This window comes from Lepisosteus oculatus, unplaced genomic scaffold, assembly GCF_040954835.1.
Source record: "Lepisosteus oculatus isolate fLepOcu1 unplaced genomic scaffold, fLepOcu1.hap2 HAP2_SCAFFOLD_489, whole genome shotgun sequence".
Lineage (NCBI taxonomy): Eukaryota > Metazoa > Chordata > Actinopteri > Semionotiformes > Lepisosteidae > Lepisosteus > Lepisosteus oculatus.
Window position 1 is genome coordinate 47501 of NW_027168030.1, and position 22025 is coordinate 69525.

Here is a 22025-nt window from a genome sequence, read left to right on the forward strand (position 1 = left end):
GACTAGAGATTCTGTTTGGAATTCAGTTGTGCATTCTGACAGCAATCCCTTTCAAAAAACGATACATTCTGGATGAGGTCAAAGGTGCAGGAACACTGTATTTAGGATGTGTTTTAAAATCCATTGACTGATCCCCGAATCCTGAAGTTTCTTCGCATGATATCGGGCTTGCAACCACTTTCTGAAAAATGATGAAAAATACCAAAAATGAAAAAAAAAATATCAATTCTAGAGCCTAAGAGGAAAACAAGACAAATTTATATCTCCAAATAATTTTATGTGCTTCAGAAGAGCCCAGGAAAGTTTTTTGCATACATGAAACCACGCCCGTTTGCACGTAAGCAGACATGGTTGCACACACGACTTCATGAAAGCACGCGTGCATGCGAAGTCATCCTGTTGAGCATTTGAAAAGCCGCACCACGCCGCACTTGAAATAGCTCTTACATTAGTGGTAGACGCAGGAATCGCCTTTTTATTTACGCTCTTACCAACGCGATGGAAAGCAAAACAAAGCAAAGCAGAGCAAAACAACGAACAAACAAAAACCCTCACGTCCCGCACTTGCAAATAACACCGTTACGTGCCCAAGCGGTATTGTATGTCATCCTACCACTGCAACCCGGGGCGTACGGTATATGGGAACGAGCACACGCCACGAATCGTCTCGAATCACTCCCTACAGCTGTAAGGCACCTTGAAGCGTGCACCCCCAACATTCTTCTTTGCGCATCTGTGAAAGGTAAATTCTTGAACAAACTCTGAACCAGCTCTAAGGAAACTAATCAGATTAGACATTACTTTGACTCATCTTTTTACGCTCAGTGCTGGATTGCTCAAACTCCAGCTAGGGTTAGGGTTAGCATTCCCACGCTACTTAGACACTTTGTTTACGCTCAGTGCTGGATTTTGGGAACTTCAGGACGAGTGGGAATTTTCTCCTATCTGTCAATTCTGTTTTGTTTTGGAGACTCTTGGCTGCCTATGTTGTACAGTGCAGCGTGAAGGAAACATTTTCCAAAACTGTGTCAGCTCAAAAGTTGTAAGAAAACCTCTCCAGCTGCTTTAACTCTCTTGATTTTTGTCATTTAACGTGACACTCGATGTATAACTGGAGCCTCACATATGCAAATGGTGAGGCTCCAGTTCGACACCACTTTACAGTATATGACAAAAGCATGGCAGACTGTGCCATGACCGGCAGATAACTTCTGCTTATTTTTACCATATTAAACATTGGAAATCCTCCCACTTGCATTTGTGACACTTGATTTTGGCTCCACCTAATACACTCTTAAAACTTCAAACACTTTTCTCTTCTCCCGCAACACTCTTGTCTGTCGGCACTATGTGGCAGCGTTGCATGACAACCCATCTCACCACGGAAAGGAACCTAACAGCTTTGGTAAGAGAGGAGAAAAGGACCTGGCACGTACGGGGCTCGAACCCACGACCTTGGCGTTATTAGCACCACACTCTAACCAACTGAGCTAACCGGCCTCACGACAGTGGTCCTCTCTGTGCTGACACTGCTCATGATGTTTCCCGAGCCGAAACTGCGTTTTTCCAAGCAATTTGACAAAGCCCGCCCACTGAAAACTGCAGCAGATCGTGTAAAGACGTTCAACTTTGTAATTACTGCACGCACAGGAAGCAGAATAAATTCCTCTTTTCAAACTGTCAAAGGTTTGCTTTGCGAACGCTGCAGGACATCGCACAATCTCTTTTGAACAGGGACGAACGATTTCTTATGGGGCGCAGTAAGTACAGACGTTTAAAAAGCTCCACTCATGTCGACGATGCAGCATGAAGAAGCGCAACCTAACGTTTGACAGACAAAGGCCGGGCGCCGCTACGAGCAATATGAAATCAAACTGACAGCACACGGCGTTTCGCGCTGACTCAAAAGTGATCTCGACAGACGCTGTTCTCTGCATAACGCTGAAAGAGCTAAAGAGCGTTTCTGTTGAGACGTAACAAGCTCGTTTCTTTCTACCATGATGTCACCATGACCAAATCTGTCTTTAAGCACCTTGCTCAGTCTCTGACGACACTGTCAAAAATTGCTTTCGCCGATTGTATTGCAAACCGGCGGAAGCGGGGTATTGGGAAAAGTTTTCAACTAGCAATAATCGCGCCTCGGCTAAACCTCACAGGCTACGATACTGCCACTGCGCAAAGCTGATAGTTGCCAGGCAACCGCGGGGATCCTATGGAAATCGTTATCGATCGTCTCATGGCATGTCGTTTCTGTAACGCTTCATATTTGTCCTCTTCTTCATCTAGCTTGAGGTTTTGAAGAATTTCATGGCAGACAAGGTCTCCGTCGGGAACAAAGGGCGTTGTGAGAAAACCGTTGCTTATTTTCAGCAGCAGAAATACAACCCTTTAAGTACAAGATGACAGAACAATGAGGAAGGGCATGCCGGGAGGAACTCATGCACTACAGAGGAAAGGGGGCGGGCACGTACAGTTCACATTCAAGCCACAAGTACTCTTCTCGGATGTTGCACAAACAAATCCTAACGTCTTGAAAGCATTGCAGCATGTTTGTGTCCCACTTCCCGTGGCTGCAGGACGACTGACACGAACGGACAAACACAATCTGTGGCGTTTAGCGTGACATAGTCTTGCAGGCATCGTGCTGTCTCACTGCAATACTATACCGCTGGAGGAAACAGTCCATCTGGCCATGAAACTCATTTAAACGTCTAGCTACAGCAACTAACTATATCATGATTTATTCAGGATGTGTGGAATCAGCACGTCCCGGAGACAGCTTCCGAAATCGTGAGCATTCTCTGGTGGTAGGGGCGTTCAAGATGGCGCTCAGGTGGGAGGTAAAGTTTAGTGGTTGAGGAGTTTTTTTGAGTTTTTCATGACCTGAATGTTAATTTTTGCTTTTTTTGACTACAGAAAAATAAGGACTTAACACTAGTTGTTTAAACTTCAGTTATAATTGAAAGAAAAAAAAAACGATTTTTTTTAGGTTTAAGAATTTCGATATGAGTAACACTGGGAAAAGAAAAGAGTGCTGGGTCCTCGAAGGAGAAATCTAAGATACCTCAATCGTATATGTATAGCACTACAAGAAAATCGATGGAACTACAGGGAAAAGTGAAGCAGCTGGAGGGGACGTGGAAAGAGTGCTGGAGATGCGCTCGTACGGTAGAGCCGGAGTCCCTGCCCAGCACACCTGTGAAAACCCCGGCGGCCAAGAGAGGAAGGGGCGACCTGACGCTGGAGGAGCTCCAAACCAACATCTTTAACATGATGGGTGAGCTGAAGGAAATGATTCGATTTAATACAGTCGCAATCGAAAGTCTTAAAAAGTCCATGGACTGTGTGTTTAAAGAGGTTGAAGACTTAAAGAGTGAAGTAAAAGTTCTTAAACAAGTAAATACCGAACAAGAAAAGCATATTAAAGAACTTGAATTGAAAGTGAACGATGTAGATAGATACTGTCGACGATGGAATTTAAAATTATTTGGAGTTAAAGAGGAACGTGATAAGGACCTTGTTGCAACAGTGAAGGGTATCTGTAAAAGGACCCTGCCGGACCAGGAGGACGTAATATCGGCCATTGACTTTGTTCACAGGCTCGGGAGAGCGAACATGTCTGGGCAAGTGCGCCCCAGATCGATTATAATACAGTTCACCAAGAGGACGGCGAGGGACATGCTCTGGCGAGCGGCGAGGGGGAATGAGTATTTGAATGGGAACAAACTGAGGTTTGCAGAGGAACTGTCTGGCGCGGACAGGAGCACCAGGAACCAGCTGTGGCCCCAGGTTGAAGCTGCCAGAAGAGAGGGGAGGAGACCCTACTTTGTGGGAGCGAGGGCCTTTGTGGACGGGAAGGAGATTTGCTCCCAGTGACTGCTCAGTTAATGATTATGTTTGGTTTTATTTGTTATACCAGTATATACTAGTGTTTCTTTAGTGTTAGTTTGGAATGGTGTAGTTAAGTGTTAAGGACTGTTATAGTTCTGGTTCTTTGAAAAACTCAATAGTTTAGATAGTCTTAGAGTTAGTTATTTGCTTTTGTGTATGTCTTTTTCATGAATGCCAGAGGTACTCGAAATGTTGTTAAAAGAAAAACGTTTTTTTTGTTTTGTAAAAAACTGTGCTGAGTTTTATTTTTTTACAGGAAACGCATGCATGTTGAAACTAAAGTTTATAATTGAGAAATATTAAAGCAAGGAAAATATGATACGTGTAAAATATACAATTTGATCACATAATTACTTAATTACCTCTGGTAGTTAAATGTTTTTTTTCTGCTGCGTTTTTTTTCTCTTGTACATGACTCTGATCCTCTTGTTGTATTTGTATTTGTAAATTCTACATGTTTAATAAAAATAAAAAAAAGCATTATAATCAAGTAGCCACAGAAATTGCATCACGCTTTCATGTATGCTATTGCAGACACCAACGTTGCCTAGATAGAAAACCGAAATAGCCGTGGGTTTGCTTGCTGGTCTGAAGGATCTCTCTTCGAATCTCTATCATTTGTCAATGGAAGTAAAACGCGCTGCAATCTGATACGTTCAGAATCAAACCCGCAGCTGTTGTTCGACTTTATTTCTTGACTAATTACAACTGAGTGTCGCATGAGCAGTTACGTAAACTTGTCTGGTATATTTGAACACAAATGCCGTTCTTCAATTAAAACTAACAGTACATTGTCAGGGACATTCAGTTCTATACAAACAAGAGACAGACAAGAGAATATTCCTACCTTCATGTGGACTACGTGTTGACTTACTGATCGGAATAATTGAAAAGTTCGGGTTCATAGCCGATGCAGTGCGTTCTAATTAGAACAACAGCAACGCTGAGCTCTCAGCACCGTACTGAGCCCAGGTGTTTTTCTAAAGCTGTCAGGTGCAGTTCATTTACATGAAGGAAATCTCTTACTGGGTACGATTACAATGCAGTAAGTAGCACAGGCTACTAAGGGAGTAGCCTGATGCGTTTAAAAACGACCCGAGCCAGCCAGGAGTCGAATTTACAATCTCATAATCCGTAGTCAGACGCGTTATCCATTGCGCCACTGGCCCTGGTGTGACACTGCAGGACTGTAACCCAGTGAGCTCAGCACTGCAACTAGTAAAATATTACCCGCGGTCCATTCTTTTCCAAAAGTGAGAAACACCTGTTTTCTACATGTTGTCTGTTTTAAAACCATATCTCTTTAAACCAAACCAAGAGTTTGTCTTTTGCACTGATATTCTGATTCATTTCGATTTCAAAGAAAAAAAAACATTATCTTCCAAAGCATCATAAAATTGTCCCTTCTTCCAGACTCTACTTCTCTCTTGTAGTAGTACAGCAGACCTTTCCAGGTGAGCAGATAACAGAGTCCGAAATGAGCTTCCTCCATCAAGCAAAGTACCTGAACATGACTCTGTCTTCATAAATGCGCCCCTGTAATAAAGAAATTAAATCCAAAATCAAGAGGGCAGTTGCCTACTGAAGTTCAAGAAGTCATCAATTTTAACCTAGCAACACATTAAAGGCTGCATCTATACAAGTATGATTCTAGAAATGCTCACCAGATTACGTTTTAAGAAGGAACTGCGCCTCAGGTTTCGCCGAGATCTTAACTCGGATGGCAGGATTCAGAGTCCGGAGTGTGGACTGATGGAGCACGGAGGGTCCATATACTGTGGATCCCTCAGTGATCTTCCGCGTATTCAAACCGCCAGCGTGTAACTCCCCTGTCCCCGTGACCTCATTGCTCTGCTCTCACCTCTGTGCAGCCGAGCCCGACTCATGATAAAGTGGAAAAAAATATGCCCCCAACGTGAGATTTAATTTAGATTTCACAGATGCGCAAGGAAGAATGTTGGGGGTGCACACTTCAAGGTGCCTTACAGCTGTAGGGAGTGATTCGAGACGATTCGTGGCGTGCGCTCGTTCCCATATACCGTACGCCCCGGGCTGCAGTGCTAGGATGACATACAATACCGCTTGGGCACGTAACGGCCTTACATGCAAGTGTGGGACGTGAGGGTTTTCGTTTGTTCGTTTTGTTTTGCTCTGCTTTGCTTTGTTTTGCTTTCCATCGCGTTGGTAAGAGCGTAAATAAAAAGGCGATTCCTGCGTCTACCACTAATGTAAGAGCTATTTCAAGTGCGACGTGGTGCGGCTTTTCAAATGCTTGTGGGCATTTCTCTGTTGTTGATTCTTTTTTTGTGTGTAACAAAGTGGCATTTTCATGTCCGGACGGGGAGACTTTATCATTCCGACATGAAGCCACCCTTAAGTCCTCTGAGGCGTGTCTGTCTGCAAGGCTTGTATTTTGGAAATGTTTTTTTTAAACGGAGAATGACTTTGAAATAGGCTTCCGCCGGCGCCTCGCGATCCAGGTAAGATTGTAGCAAGAACGCAGCGGCGGTGGGGCTTGCTGTAGTCGTGGCCGAGTGATTAAAGCGATGGATTGGAAATCCATTGGGGTCTCCCCGCGCAAGTTCGAATCCTGCCGACTAGGTTGTCCGCCTCCAGTCCTTGTGTTCCGGCGCAAGGAAAGAAGCGTGCCTCTTTGCTGTTCCTGGTGGTTTTAAAACGCCAAATCGCTTGTACCCGCTGCCTTGGAAATAAATTCTTCAGCATCCGCGAATGCCTTTTTGCAGCTAAATGACGGTGTAAGTGTGTTTAGCCAGCGGGACTGGCTAGAGACGTAACTAAAGAGACTTGACGAAAATCAACTTAAGGAGATTGGAAAATATAAGAGCGTCTGAAAGTATAAGTACAGTACAGGTGGACGTAAAAGTAGTTAGATAAACAGTGTTTGTATTTTTATACAATTAGTTGCAATAGAGGAAACAATTTGGGTTTATTCGAATGTCTCAGACATGCTGAAACGCTGTAGGTTTAGAATCGAGACTGGGGAGAATAACGTCTTGTGAGAAGATCTGTTTACCTAACGATTAGATCCTGTAAATCCCTTGTACCCTCCCTAAGTCTGTCCCAGTCCAGTGGATAAAAATGTACTGTTAATGGAGTGTTGGTTTCTCTGTTATGGGATACTGGAGCACTACTGTCATGCTTGTTTCACTCCTCTGTTCAACAGTGTGCTATAGAGTAATGTATATGGGGAGACGGCAGGAGGCCACAGGAGTATTGGGGCAGCAAGTTTTACTTGCCGAGTACCAGATTTTAATGGGTGGTTTTATCCCAGATCTATTGGGTTGGAATATTATGCATTACAAAGAATGACTATCCAGAACAGGGTATCACGTGGCTTCAACTGACTGTGATCACTCAGTATGTTGATAGTATTCTGAGTGCTTCCCCTGACGAGGAAACCCACAAGTCTGAGTTGCTTCAGCTTTAGAGTGTCTAATAGAAGCAGTTATGATAAGGCCCTTTTGTGTCTAGCATTGTGAAATTTTAACAGGGCTTGGGTGCAATGTTTTTACAGGGTGAGCACAACTCTTAACAGATCTGCTTAAGGGGGGAGTGCAGTACAAGGACAAGATTGCCTTGGTTCCCGCAACAAAAGCCGCCTATAATAATTTGAAACAAGCTCTCTTACAGGTGCTGAGACTGGGGTTTCCTCAGATGGATCAACCATTCCTTTGTATGTAAGTGTGGACAAAGGGTTACTGTATATGTATATAATGTATGTATTTGTTGCATGTAGGCCACAATTCTGGATGGCTATGGAGAAATAGGATTCTCTCACAACGGCAGGGACTCCAGTTAAGAATACTAGGCTTGTCTCTGAACTGATTTGTAGTTTTACAGCTGCCGACAGAAGCAGCTTGAGTAAGGTGTAAATAACACAATAAATAAAGAATTCCAGTAACTCAAGGTAACAACCATGCAGATGCAGATGCCAGACGAGCTGCACTGGGAGAGCGGGAGTCTGAGACCCCTGTGAAACCTCTATTGGGGAAAGGGGAGAATTCAGGTTGAGGCCTTTAATAGATGTTTAATAGTGGTTAGAACAAATGTGTAAAGAATGTGGGGTTGTATGATGATGTGATGTGGGCTGGCACATACCCAAGTGTATGACAAAGATGATCCCAGGGTATGGACTGCCCTGCCCCTTGGATACTGATCTAGGGGCAGACTACACTGGGAAGGTGTGCCAGGCTGTAATTGCCTCACTAGGGGTAAGTTGGAAGTCACATTGCCCCAATCACCCACAGTCTGAAAGACCAACTAAGGAAATATCAACTGAAGGGACACCGTGGGTAGATAACTCTCTATTAAAGTGTTGTAGGTTTGTTAACTGAAGCGGTGCACAGGGCTTGTGAACAGGTGCCGGACGCTTGGGGACCTCCAGCAGAGGGGAGACACGACCGGATACCTGGCGAGTGGGTGTAGGTGAAGAAGAGATACCCTGCCAGATGTTGCAATCCTGCTGGGAGGGACCATATCAACTGCCACCAATTACTGATTGTGCCATCTGAGTGACAGGATGAGATCGCTGGATCCGCGCATCGCACTTTCACTGACCCACGGCACCAGAGACTGAGTGAACAGAAAGAAGGATGTTGTTACCGTTTCTGTGTCTGATGCTTCCTAAGACCAACAGTGTGCTTGTTAGGCCTGAGGAGCATTACTGGGGATATGGTATCAATACATTCCGGGTGTTGGGATATCTATCAGGGTAATACATTTCTAATTGGACTATAAATAATGTCATATTGTCTGCTTTAAAACTGATGTTTTCAACTCTATTGTAGAGATTCTAGAATCAACTAATAGAGAATTGAAATAAAAAAGGGCATAAGAAGACATTACCAAGAACGACCACAAGATGGAGATATTGTCTAGACATTACCAACAACGACCACAAGATGGAGATATTGTCCAAAGAGGCAAGAAGGGCAAAGCCGCGAAAAGGTAAAAGCATTTTTTGAAAGAGATTGCTGTCAGAATGCACATCCGTATCCCAAACAGAATCTCTAGTAGAATATGATCATTTGTGAAACAGGCAAATGAGTGTCTGCTACAATATGATTGCTACATATCTGCATTTGTTGGTTTTTAAGGAGTAAGAGTGCAGGGGGTTTAAACCTGCGATCCAGTGTGTTGAAGTATTTCACAACACTACCCCTAGCACATCTGGAAATAAATCCTCATAAGTGCAAACACATCCTAAATACAGTGTTCCTGCACCTTTGACCTCATCCAGAATGTATCGTTTTTTGAAAGGGATTGCTGTCAGAATGCACAACTGAATCCCAAACAGAATCTCTAGTCAAATATGATCATTTGTGAAACAGGCAAATGAGTCTCTCAGGTGCCCATTGCTCATTTTCAGACACATTTATGCAATACTTTCACCATGCGTTGAGCAATAGGGATTAAAGATACCAGAGGTAAGGTTTAAAAGTGATTCTGAGGTGCAACACATCAGCGATACAGCTAGGCATCTGAAATGCGGGGTTTGAGAGCCCTTCAGGGAACACCTTACCCTAAAGGTACCAGAAGTCCACTAGTATAAGCATTAAGTCACTGTCACCCCTGTTACAATGTGATTGCTACATATCTTCATTTCTTTGGTTTTTAAGTAGTAAGAGTGCAGGGGGTCTAAATCTGCGATCCAGTGTGTTGAAGTATTTCACAACACTACCTGTAGCCCGTCTGGAAATAAATCCTCATTCTGATTATTGACCTGGGCATGTACCAATAAATCACTGAGCATATATATATCACTGTGTTGAAGCTAGAGACCTGTATGTAATAATATGATGCTAAAATGTTATTTTCACATATATTAATGTAATAAATGATTGCTTATGCTTTATAAACAAATCTAATTAAAATAAAAGCTAAAGTTTTGTATTTATCTTGTACCATAGAACATGATTTTCTTTGTATTTCAAGCCCACAAAGTGTCCAAATGACGCACTACATGATATAAAGAAGATTATCACATGCATATCAGTATTATCTTTCTTATGAAAATGCATTCCTTTCATTATCTTTTACTTTTTAAAATGAACTCAAGTTGTGTATAATGTAATAATTTAAGTAGAATAGATTCTAATAATAAAATGATCCAGTGTGTTGCTCTACTACACTACTTCACTGCTCTATGCCGTCTGGAAATAAATCCTCAGACTGCTTACTGCCCTGGGCATGTACCAATGAATTACAGGAGCACATCTATTTATCACTGCGTTGAAGCAGGAGACACATAGTCTCTGCAAACACATCCTAAATACAGTGTTCCAGCACCTTTGACCTCATCCAGAACGTATCATTTCTTGAAAGGGATTGCTGTCCGAATGCACATCTGAATCCCAAACAGAATCTCTAGTAAAATACGATCATTTGTGAAACAGGCAAATTACTGTCTCAGGGGCCCATTCCTCATTCTCAAGACACATGTATGCAGTACGTACACCATGCATTGAGCAATAGGGATTAAAGACACCACAGGTAAGGTTAGATGTCATGTTCTATGATCATTTCTTTCATCATTAGGGACTAAATATACCAAACGTATGATGCTAAAATCCTGAAAAAAGGATGTGCTCCATCTCGGCAGTAGATTGGATTCCAAAACTGATTTGGGTCAATATACATTACCTTTGAAGATAAGGTACAGTCTACTGTAGGGAACCATCAACTTAGAAAGCATTGGCCTTCCCTGGGGGTCAGGTAGGTGCAAAAGATAAACCTTTATCCTATCTTTATCTTAAGATAAGTGGCCAAGCAGTATTTTTCCAAGTTTCACCAAGCTCATCATGTTGCCATAGTAGAAAAAGTTCTATAAAATGTTAAATAACTTTAAAAAAGCATCTTGGTCTTTCAGTACTGTACAAGGTGAATTAAACTGTCCCTGGTAATAAAAAGTAATTAGAAGCATCCCAGAAACTTTATCTCTAGAAACATTAGCTGTTTTATATCATGTAATTTAGTGTGATGTCAGAATTCAAGGACATTATCACACACAGAAATTGGTTCAGTTAAATCTAAAAAACGCAGCTAAACATGGGTTTAAATGTAAAATAGAAGTCTTACCTCTTGTCAAAAGATTTAATTCAAGAAGCGATGTAATAAATGATTGCTTATGCTTTATAAACAAATCTAATTAAAATAAAAGCTTAAGTTTTGTATTTATCTTGTACCATAGAACATGATTTTCTTTGTATTTGAAGCCCACAAAGTGTCCAAATGATGCACTACATGATATAAGGAAGATTATCACATGCATATCGGTATTATCTTTCTTATGAAAATGCATTCCTTTCATTACCTTTTACTTTTTAAAATGAACTCAAATTGTGTATAATGTAATAATTTAAGTAGAATAGATTCAGGTAGGAAATATAGAGTCATGATGTTTATGGCTGACATCATTTCACATGGGTGAATTTTAAGCTAAGAAATAAAAACATTTACAATGAAGATACCATTACTTAATTTTAAATGCCTTTAAAAAATAAATACCTCCTGAGAATAATTTGCCACTCCCAGATCCTTGGTAAGGTACTGTTTGAATCCAATCAGGAGAGGAGCATCCAGGGAGTGCTTTCTATAGAGTCCAGCTTGGGCCACTCTCTTCCGGCCTGCTGATACTTTTTAACTACTCAGGGCCTGTAAGGATATAAAACACCGGTTTAAACATTTTATACCTATAAGACAAATTAGAATTTTAGTAAAAAATAGATACATCTGAAAAATAAAAAGTCTTACTGCTGATAGAGTTCTTCAGAGCTCATATCTTCCCTTTCCTTATCCGCTTCTGTTTCAGTTTCTAGAGCAGCCTCTGGCATCTCTTCCTCCTGGACAGCGGCCTCTTGCTCAGGGCCGCTGGAATGCAGGTATATTCTTTTCAACATGCTTTTACATAATATGTTGTAACAATGATTTCAAAAAGAAACTACAGAAGCCTTACAGATTAAAAATATCTCACCTTGCCAATGTGTCTTCAGGCTTCCCATGTACAAAAAGGCCCAAGGACTCTAGCAGTCTTACAACCACTATCCTGTTTGCCTCACCAGACACGATCTCTATTCTGTGGTAATCCACGATGACCCCATTCTTCAGGTGATTCATCATGTCCTCCCTCGCCTGTTGAGAGGCCATCCTGATCTCTTCTGCCGTGGCGTGCTTCATACACGCCCTCTTCAAGTGAGCAGGAAGCTGATCAAGAGTATTCAGGCACATCTTGCACACCAGGGGAATCCTCGCGGGTTTCCTTTGAAAATAAATAATACCATCTGTGTATAGAAACAAGCTAAGACTGATTTCTTAAATTATCCTTAATTTTCTCTCTCATAGTTTGAGCATAATGATTTTATTGCATTTATATAAGAATTGCTCATTGCTCCAAAATAAATAATGGTTTCATAAAAAAGTGAGCACTTACTTGGTCTCAGTCACAGACTTTCCAATAGAAGCCATTGTGGAGTTCAGCAACTGCAGGTCCTAGAAGTGGGGAAGGAATTTTAAAAGAGAAATTGAATTACAATACAGAAGGAATGGCTGAGGGATCACTGAAATATATATATACAAATTCCAAAGACTGAGTCCATATAGAAACAACTACCTTTCATTTTCAGTATAAGAAAAAAAAAACATTATCTTCCAAAGCATCATAAAATTGTCCCTTCTTCCCCGTGACCTCATTGCTCTGCTCTCTCCTCTGTGCAGCTGAGCCCGACTCACGGTAAAATGGAAAAAAATATGCCCTCGACGTGAAATTTACTCTGGAGCGAGCCAGTGTTGCGCATAGCTGCCTTCAAAGCAGTTGACCCAGGTTCGATTCCCGGCCAATGCAGTTGCAAATGTTTTCAAATGCTGTCATGAGCCTTGGATTGTGACTAGCAAAGTGAAGCCTTTTGAAAGAGCTAAAGCACTGCAAAACGGAATTGAAGGAGAATCTTACAGGGGATTCTGAGCAGTGTCTGCATACATGCAGTCAGATAAAGGTGCTGAAAGCTTGAGCTACTCTCAATGTCATGCTGCCCTTCCCCGGAGTAAATCTGTTACATTGAAAGAATGCTTCTGGCAGGTTCAAAAAGGGACCCTTGTTAATTGGAGAAAACAATGATTTCGAATGAATTCTGTACGCGTTAAAAGACAGCTATACACAGAAAACATGCAGGACACTGCTCATGATGTTTCCCGAGCCGAAACACAGTGCGTTTTTCCAAGCCATTTGACAAAGCCCACCCACTGAAAACTGCAGCAGATCGTGTAAAGACGTTCAACTTTGTAACTACTGCACGCACAGGAAGCAGAATAAATTCCTCTTTTCAAACTGTCAAAGGTTTGCTTTGCGAACGCTGCAGGACATCGCACAATCTCTTTTGAACAGGGACAAACGATTTCTTATGGGGCGCAGTAAGTACAGACGTTTAAAATGCTCCACTCATGCCGACGATGCAGCATGAAGAAGCGCAACCTAACGTTTGACAGACAAAAGCCAGGCGCCGCTACGAGCAATATGAAATCAAACTGACAGCACACGGCGTTTCGCGCTGACACAAAAGTAATCTCGACAGACGCTGTTCTCTGCATAAAGCTGAAAGAGCTAAAGAGCGTTTCTGTTGACACGTAACAAGCTCGTTTCTTTCTACCATGATATCACCATGACCAAATCTGTCTTTAAACACCTTGCTCAGTCTCTGACGAGACTGTCAAAAATTGCTTTCGCCGATTGTATTGCAAACCGGCGGAAGCGGGGTATTGGGAAAAGTTTTCAACTAGCAATAATCGCGCCTCGGCTAAACCTCACAGGCTACGATACTGCCACTGCGCAAAGCTGACGGTTGCCAAGCAACCGCGGGGATTCTATGGAAATCGTTATCGATCGTCTCATGGCATGTCGTTGCTATAACGCTTCATATTTGTCGTCTTCTTCTTCTTCTAGCTTGAGGTTTTGAAGAATTTCATGACAGACAAGGGCTCCGTTGGGAACAAAGGGCGTTGTGAGAAAACCGTTGCTTATTTTCAGCAGCAGAAATACAACCCTTTAAATAAAAGATGACAGAACAATGACGAAGACCGGGGTAAAGTTAGCTCGAAGTTCGAAAACGATTTTGGCACGCCTGTAGCGCTTTCACGAAACCTCTTAGAGTTGCGAGAATGCTTGTTTTGTGTATAAAATACATTGTGGATGCTTTCTCAGCCTTTACTTTTTCGATTTTATGACATTTTTTTGACCATGCACGAATATTCTTTTGTCCATATCTTCGCAATGGAAGCACAGAACGCCGTCAAACCAAATGCATTTTAAAGACCACGACTTGTGGATATTTCCACAGCCTTTACATCAAACTATCAGTGAGCTAATTATCTTTTTTTAAACCTCCGGTTTTTCATCGATGCGTAATTACGCACGAACTGGAACCCGGGGGACCGCTGTGTGCACACGTTCACAACGCGAGAAATACTGTTCAATACGGCTTCATGCGAAAAACCCGTATATGACCATAGGAAGCAGAACAGCGCGGTCTCCCATTACCCAGACTGTAAGCACGGGAATAAAGCTTTGTTTGATTTCTGAAACCCTTCCTTTACGCCCTGTTTTCATTCAGGTAAGGGTCAACTATATTCACAATACTACTGACAGCAGGAAGATTAAAATATTCTTTTCTCAGCAGCTTATTAAAAACAGCTCCCATGATGTTCAAACCGATTTTTTACACAGAACACTGACACAGCTTTGCATTCTGAATCTCTTTTTGTCATGCTTTTATTTAATATGGCACAATGCATTGGGATAGGGGTATTCTGTTCACAAACCAATAGCATTTAAACCACAGCACCCACAATGCAGCAAGTGTTTTGCACACTAAGCAGGTCCTCTGACTTTTCCCAGCTTTGTTTTGGGTTGTGGAACCTTTCTTTATATTTTTTAGGATTTTCTGAAGATAACACTACAGGTAATACACTGGGATAGGTGGGTCATCTTCATGGCTCAATAGCATTTCAAATACAGCACCCACACTGTTGAAACCAAGTGTTTTACACACCAGACAGGCCCCCTAACTTTATATAACCTTGCTGTGGCTGTGGCCCCTTTCTTTAATTTTTTATGATTTTTTGAAGATAACACTACGGGTAATACACTGGGACAGGTGGGTCGTCTTCATGGCTCAATAGCATTTCAAATACAGCACCCACACTGCTGAAACCAAGTGTTTTACACACCAGACAGGCCCCCGGACCTCGTACAACCTTGCTGTGGCTGTGGCCCCTTTCTTTAATTTTTTATGATTTTCTGAAGATAACACTACAGGTAATACACTGGGATAGGTGGGTCGTCTTCATGGCTCAATAGCATTTCAAATACAGCACCCACACTGTTGAAACCAAGTGTTTTACACACCAGACAGGCCCCCTAACTTTATATAACCTTGCTGTGGCTGTGGCCCCTTTCTTTAATTTTTTATGATTTTTTGAAGATAACACTACGGGTAATACACTGGGACAGGTGGGTCGTCTTCATGGCTCAATAGCATTTCAAATACAGCACCCACACTGCTGAAACCAAGTGTTTTACACACCAGACAGGCCCAAGAACCTCGTACAACCTTGCTGTGGCTGTGGCCCCTTTCTTTATTTTTTTATGATTTTCTGAAGATAACACTACAGGTAACACAGTGCGATAGGTGGGTAGTCTTCATGGCTCAATAGCATTTCAAATACAACAACCACACTGCTGAAACCAAGTGTTTTACACACCACACAGGTCCCCTAACCTTATACAACCTTTCTGTGGTTGTGGCCCCTTTATTTATTTTTTTAATAAGAATTTTAGTTTTTCAATATGGCACCATTAGACAGGCGGTACATGGGGATTGGGGGGTGCTATTCATGAGTCAATAGCTCTTCAAGCACAACAGCCACAGTGCTGCAACCAGGTGTTTTACACCAGACATTTCCCCTAACCTTATACAACCTCGCTTTGAGTTGTGGAACATTTCTTTATTTTTTAATGTTTTTTTTGACTGTAATCAAGTGTTGTGCTCACTAGGCAGGCCTCCTGACCTTTCACAGTCATGCTTTGTTGTGTGCAACTTTAATTATCTTTTTAGGATTTTTTGAACATGGCAACTTCCACCAAGACGGGTGGGGGGTGTGGGGGTGCTCTTCAATAGCTTTTTCATCTATACACACAAACGGATGTAACCAAGACACTCAGAACCTGTCACGCAGGGGCTGACTGCTGAGGATAGGGATCCAATGCGGTGCCCTTGGTAGGGTTGGCCCAAGACGCAGGCGTAGTCGGAGTAAACAGGCAGGGGCCCGAGTCCGGGAAGGCGTAGAAGTTGCGTCGGTAGGCAGAGGCGTAAATGAAGAGACAGGCTGGGGTCAGGATCTGAGAAAGCGTAAAACAGGCGAAGGTACAAAATCGAGTGGCTAAAGCAGTTGTCGGAAAAGCGGGGTCGAGGTCCAGGGGAGAAGTCATAGTAAGGCAAAAGCGTAGTTAGTAGGTAAGCTCCGGGACAGAATCTCAATCGTGAGCAATGACCGGGGAACAGATGAGGGTTTAAGTAGAGGACTGATTGACATGTGCACGTTTGGTATGGGGAGAGCTCGAGGGAATGCGGGAGCGCTTGCCTGCGTGAGGGAGATTCATGACAGAACCAACAGAATCAACCTGAACTCATAGAAAAACAAGAATGCCCCCGAGACACCTGAATCCCCCTCCTGGACCACTCTGGTATCAACACCCCCAAACCCATCCATACCAGCTAACAAGATTCAGAATCGGTGCAACCCTCCAACCTGGACCAAGAGCAGGATGGGACAAGAACCTGCACCACACTACGTAGACAGGTTTGTATTTTTGGCTGAAGATGAAAATGTCTAACATAGATTGTTTTGGTTCTAGCAAACAATAAAAATAGTTGTTAAAATCCAAACACACATAATGAGATCACTCTCTGTCAGTAACATTCTGGGTCTGGGCTCCTCTGTATTTGGGCTAAAGAGAGTTCAACAACATTTATTAAATGCACTGACATCATAATCTGACAAGATCCATTGTTTAGGGGAGACTTGACCACCCACTGTCCCCCTGGTATCGTGAAGCTCATTGTCCTTTAGCTTTCCAAAACCAGAATCACTTGGGACTCCGGGGGGATCGGTGTATGCAAAATATGAATTCCTTATGCAAGAAATTGTATATGGTCAATATAGCGATCATATCTTATCAGCAGATGGTAATCTCCAAGGAACAAGTAATAGGTTTATTCCACGCTGAAAAATGATCAAATGATTGATGAACCCAAGTGATTTGAAAGAAATGTTAAACAACTCAAAGCGAGGTTGTATAAGGTTAGGGGAGCTGTCTGGTGTGTAAAACACCTGGTTGCAGCACTGTGGCTGTTGTGCTTGAAGAGCTATTGACTCGTGAAGAGCACGATGTACTATCCCCATGTACCGCCTGTCTAATGGTGCCATATTGAAAAACTCATAAAAAAATAAAGAAAGGGGCCACAACCACAGCAAGGTTGTATAAGGTTCTGGGGGCTGTCTGGTGTGTAAAACACCTGGTTTCAGCAGTGTGGCTGTTGTATTTGAAATGCTATTGAGCCATGAAGACGACCCACCCGTCCCAGTGTATTACCTGTAGTGTTATCTTCAGAAAATCATTACAAAATAAAGAAAGGGGCCACAGCCACAGTAAGGTTGTATGAGGTTTGGGGGCCTGTCTGGTGTGTAAAACACTTGGTTTCAGCAGAGTGGGTGCTGTATTTGAAATGCAATTGAGCCATGAAGACGACCCACCCGTCCCAGTGTATTACCTGTAGTGTTATCTTCAGAAAATCATTACAAAATAAAGAAAGGGGCCACAGCCACAGTAAGGTTGTATGAGGTTTGGGGGCCTGTCTGGTGTGTAAAACACTTGGTTTCAGCAGAGTGGGTGCTGTATTTGAAATGCTATTGAGCCATGAAGACGACCCACCTGTCCCAGTGTATTACCTGTAGTGTTATCTTCAGAAAATCATAAAAAAATTAAAGAAAGGGGCCACAGCCACAGCAAGGTTGTATGAGGTTCGGGGGCCTGTCTGGTGTGTAAAACACTTGGTTTCAGCAGTGTGGGTGCTGTATTTGAAATGCTATTGAGCCATGAAGACAACCCACCCATCCCACCTGTAGTGTTATCTTCAGAAAATCATAAAAAAATAAAGGTTCCATAACCCAAAACAAAGCTGGGAATAGTCAGATGACCTGCTTAGTGTGCAAAACACTTACCTGCAGCATTGTGGGTGCTGTGGTTTAAATGCTATTGGTTTGTGAACCAGTGCATTGTGCCACATTAAATAAAAGCAAGAGAAAAAGAGTTTCAGAACACAAAGCTGTGTCAGTGTTCTGTGTAAAAAATCGGTTTGAACATCATGGGAGCTGTTTTTAATAAGCTGCTGAGTAAAGAATATTTTAATCTTCCTGCTGTCAGTAGTATTGTGAATATAGTTGACCCTTACCTGAATGAAAACAGGACGTAAAGGAAGGGTTTCAGAAATCAAACAAAGCTTTATTCCCGTGCTTACAGTCTGGGTAATGGGAGACCGCGCTGTTCTGCTTCCTATGGTCATACAGTATACGGGTTTTTCGCATGAAGCCGTATTGAACAGTATTTCTCGCTTTGTGAACGTGTGCACACAGCGGTCCCCCGGGTTCCAGTTCGTGCGTAATTACGCATCGATGAAAAACCGGAGGTTTAAAAAAAGATAATTAGCTCACCGATAGATTGATGTAAAGGCTGTGGAAATATCCACAAGTCGTGGTCTTTAAAATGCTTTTGGTTTGAAGGCGTTCTGTGCTTCCATTGCGGAGATATGGACAAAAGCATATTCGTGCTTGGTCAAAAAAATGTCATAAAAACGAAAAAGTAAAGGCTGAGAAAGCATCCACAATGTATTTTATACACAAAGCAAGTGTTTTTGTAACTCTAAGAGATTTCGTGAAAGCGCTACAGGCGTGCCAAAATCGTTTTCGAACTTCAAGCTAACTTTACCCCGGTAACTTGTCTGGTATATTTGAACACAAATGCCGTTCTTCAATTAAAACTAACAGTACATTGTCAGGGACATTCAGTTCTATACAAACAAGAGACAGACGAGAATATTTCTACCGTTCATGTGGACTACGTGTTGACTAACTGATCGGAATATTTGAAAAGTTCGGGCTCATAGCCGATGCAGTGCGTGCTAATTAGAACAACAGCAACGCTGAGCTCTCAGCACCGTACTGAGCCCAGGTGTTTTTCTAATGCTGTCAGGTGCAGTTCATTTACATGAAGGAAATCTCTTACTGGGTACGATTACAATGCAGTAAGTAGCACAGACTGCTTAGGGAGTAGCCCGATGCTTTTAAAAACAACCCGAGCCAGGCAGGAGTCGAACCTGCAATCTCCTGATCCGTAGTCAGACGCGTTATCCATTGCGCCACTGGCCCTGGTGTGATACTGCAGGACTGTAACCCAGTGAGATCAGCACTGCAACTAGTAAAATATTACCCCCGGTCCATTCTTTTCCAAAAGTGAGAAACACCTGTTTTCTACATTTTGTCTGTTTTAAAACCATATCTCTTTAAACCAAACCAAGAGTTTGTCTTTTGCACTGATATTCTGATTCATTTCGATTTCAAAGAAAAAAAAAAACATTATCTTCCAAAGCATCATAAAATTGTCCCTTCTTCCAGACTCTACTTCTCTCTTATAGTAGTACAGCAGACCTTTCCAGGTGAGCAGATCACAGAGTCCGAAATGAGCTTCCTCCATCAAGCAAAGTACCTGAACATGACTCTGTCTTCATAAAAGCGCCCCTGTAATAAAGAAATTAAATCCGAAATCAAGAGGGCAGTTGCCTACTGAAGTTCAAGAAATCATCAATTTTAACCTAGCAACACATTAAAGGCTGCATCTATACAAGTACGATTCTAGAAATGCTCACCAGATTACGTTTTAAGAAGGAACTGCGCCTCAGGTTCTGCCGAGATCTTAACTCGGATGGCAGGATTCAGAGTCCGGAGTGTGGACTGATGGCGCACGGAGGGTCCATATACTGTGGATCCCTCAGTGATCTTCCGCGTATTCAAACCGCCAGCGTGTGACTCCCCTGTCACCTGTCCTCTCTCCTCTGTGCAGCCGAGCCCGATTCACGGTAAAGTGAAAAAAAATAACTAATCATAACTAGGGTCAGGGAGACTGTTTTCACTAGACAAAGGAATAGCAGAACGGGAAACAGTCTTAACAAACCCAGCACTCTTAGGATGTTGCTGTTGCTGCTGCTTATGTTTTAGGGCCAAACAATCTGCAATTATATGACCTCTCTTGTGACAATAAAAACATTCACGCTCCTCTTTAAGACGTGAGGAACTAGTTTTTACTGGGGGAGACTGAGACTGGGAACTTAGAGTAGACAAAGTCTTCTCCGCACGCACAGACATGAAAACATTCTTATGAGTGAGCACGAACTCATCTGCCAAAACAGCGACTTGCGATAAAGTAGTTACTTTTTGCTCATTCAAATACACAACAATGCGTTCAGGCAAACAGTTCTTAAATTCCTCTAAGAGCATTAACTCACGCAATGAGTTAAAGTCACTCACTTTACTGGCTACAACCCATTTATCAAAGAGAGTGCCCTTCTCTCTAGCAAATTCAACAAATGTCTGGTCTGACACTTTACGATGATTTCTGAAGCGTTGTCTATAAGCCTCAGGAACCAATTCATAAGCCCGTAAGATAGCAGCTTTCACAGTATTGTAATTCAAACTTTCTTCTAAAGAAAGTGTAGAACAAACTTCCTGAGCTTTGCCCACTAATCTACACTGCAAAAGCAGTGACCAAACCTCCTTAGGCCAACGAAGTGATGTGGCAATTCGCTCGAATGCACCAAAGTACGAATCAACTTCCGTCTCCCTAAACAGAGGAACTAAAGCAATGTGCTTACTTACATCAAAGGTGGTAGAGAGTGGATCTTGCAAAGGAGACACGCTAGAGGCCTCGGAGTGGGTTGGCTGCACAGCAGGAGCATTCTTTCGTGCTTCTAGCTCAAGCTGTCGGAGCTTAACCTCTTTCTCCGCCTCAATCTCCATCTTACGAATTGCAAGGCGCAATTCAAATTCTGCCTGGCGCACTTGGGCTTTTTCCTGCGCCTCCATGTGCAAGCGGGCCAAATGAACTTTCAGGCGAGTGTCGCTTTTTGACCCGGCGGAGACCGGAGAGAACGGTTCAAAGGGAGGCAAGGTGGCCTTGACCTCAGCCTCCACTAAGTCTTCAGCCACCCCCTGCACCTCGTCCTGTTCTTCCACCACCATAGCAGGTTTAGCACCAGCCCCAGGAGAACCGGCGTACCTGCTCGTTAATGCAATGACCTCTAACTCTACCAACCTATCCATCACAGCTCTCTTGACGTCCCTTTTAAGAACTTGCGTCGAAACCTGAATCTGGAAGTAATCAGCAATTTGGAGCAATTCGTCCTTCCTACACTTATCCAGCTGCTCAAAGGAAGGTTCCTCCACAAACTTTCGCAAATCAAAAGTAGCCATAACTACAGTACCTTGCCAAAACACAATCCACAAATCAAAATCCTGTACCAACACCAAAATTCTGCAACACAAAAAAAAATCCTTAGGACGGGAATTTGATATCCCGGACGAGCCCCCAATAATGTTACAACCCCAAGTGTCTAGGGGGAAAGGGGTGTAACATTTAGGATAAGTCTTTTGGAAGCAGATGGGTTTTGGTGAGGGACTAGGAAGCGTGATAAGGGTAAGGAACTAGAGTGGTGCCAAAGAAAAGAAAATAACAAACAAAATGGAGCTGGCTAGGACAGTGAGGGAAAGCTAATCTGACTACAAAAGAAAACCAGAAACACACGGTCTTCTGCGTCTTCAACACCCTAGTTAACCTGCACTGACTACCCAAAACCATACAAGACAAATGGCACTCACCCGTACTAAACTAGTGTACTAATACAAAATTAACTAAGTGTGTAAGTGTACCCAACAACCTAAACTAACCTTATATACAAAAGTTCACACAAAAACACAAGTGAACCAGGAATACAAATAAGGAAAAACAAGAGTTA

The 22025-nt window shown here is 42.6% G+C and overlaps 4 non-coding genes across 4 annotated transcripts; 1 reads left to right on the plus strand and 3 right to left on the minus strand.

The window, feature by feature from the left end:
• Window positions 1-2041: 2041 nt before the first annotated feature.
• Window positions 2042-2183, minus strand: LOC138230765 (U4 spliceosomal RNA). Its single transcript, XR_011186387.1, has one exon. It is a non-coding gene; the product is annotated as a U4 spliceosomal RNA (small nuclear RNA).
• Window positions 2184-6411: 4228 nt separating this feature from the next.
• On the plus strand, window positions 6412-6493 carry trnas-gga (transfer RNA serine (anticodon GGA)). The gene has a single exon. It is a non-coding gene; the product is annotated as a tRNA-Ser (tRNA).
• A 7105-nt stretch (window positions 6494-13598) lies between these two features.
• On the minus strand, window positions 13599-13740 carry LOC138230764 (U4 spliceosomal RNA). The gene has a single exon (XR_011186386.1). It is a non-coding gene; the product is annotated as a U4 spliceosomal RNA (small nuclear RNA).
• Window positions 13741-19313: 5573 nt separating this feature from the next.
• Window positions 19314-19386, minus strand: trnar-acg (transfer RNA arginine (anticodon ACG)). The gene has a single exon. It is a non-coding gene; the product is annotated as a tRNA-Arg (tRNA).
• Between the last annotated feature and the right edge of the window lie 2639 nt (window positions 19387-22025).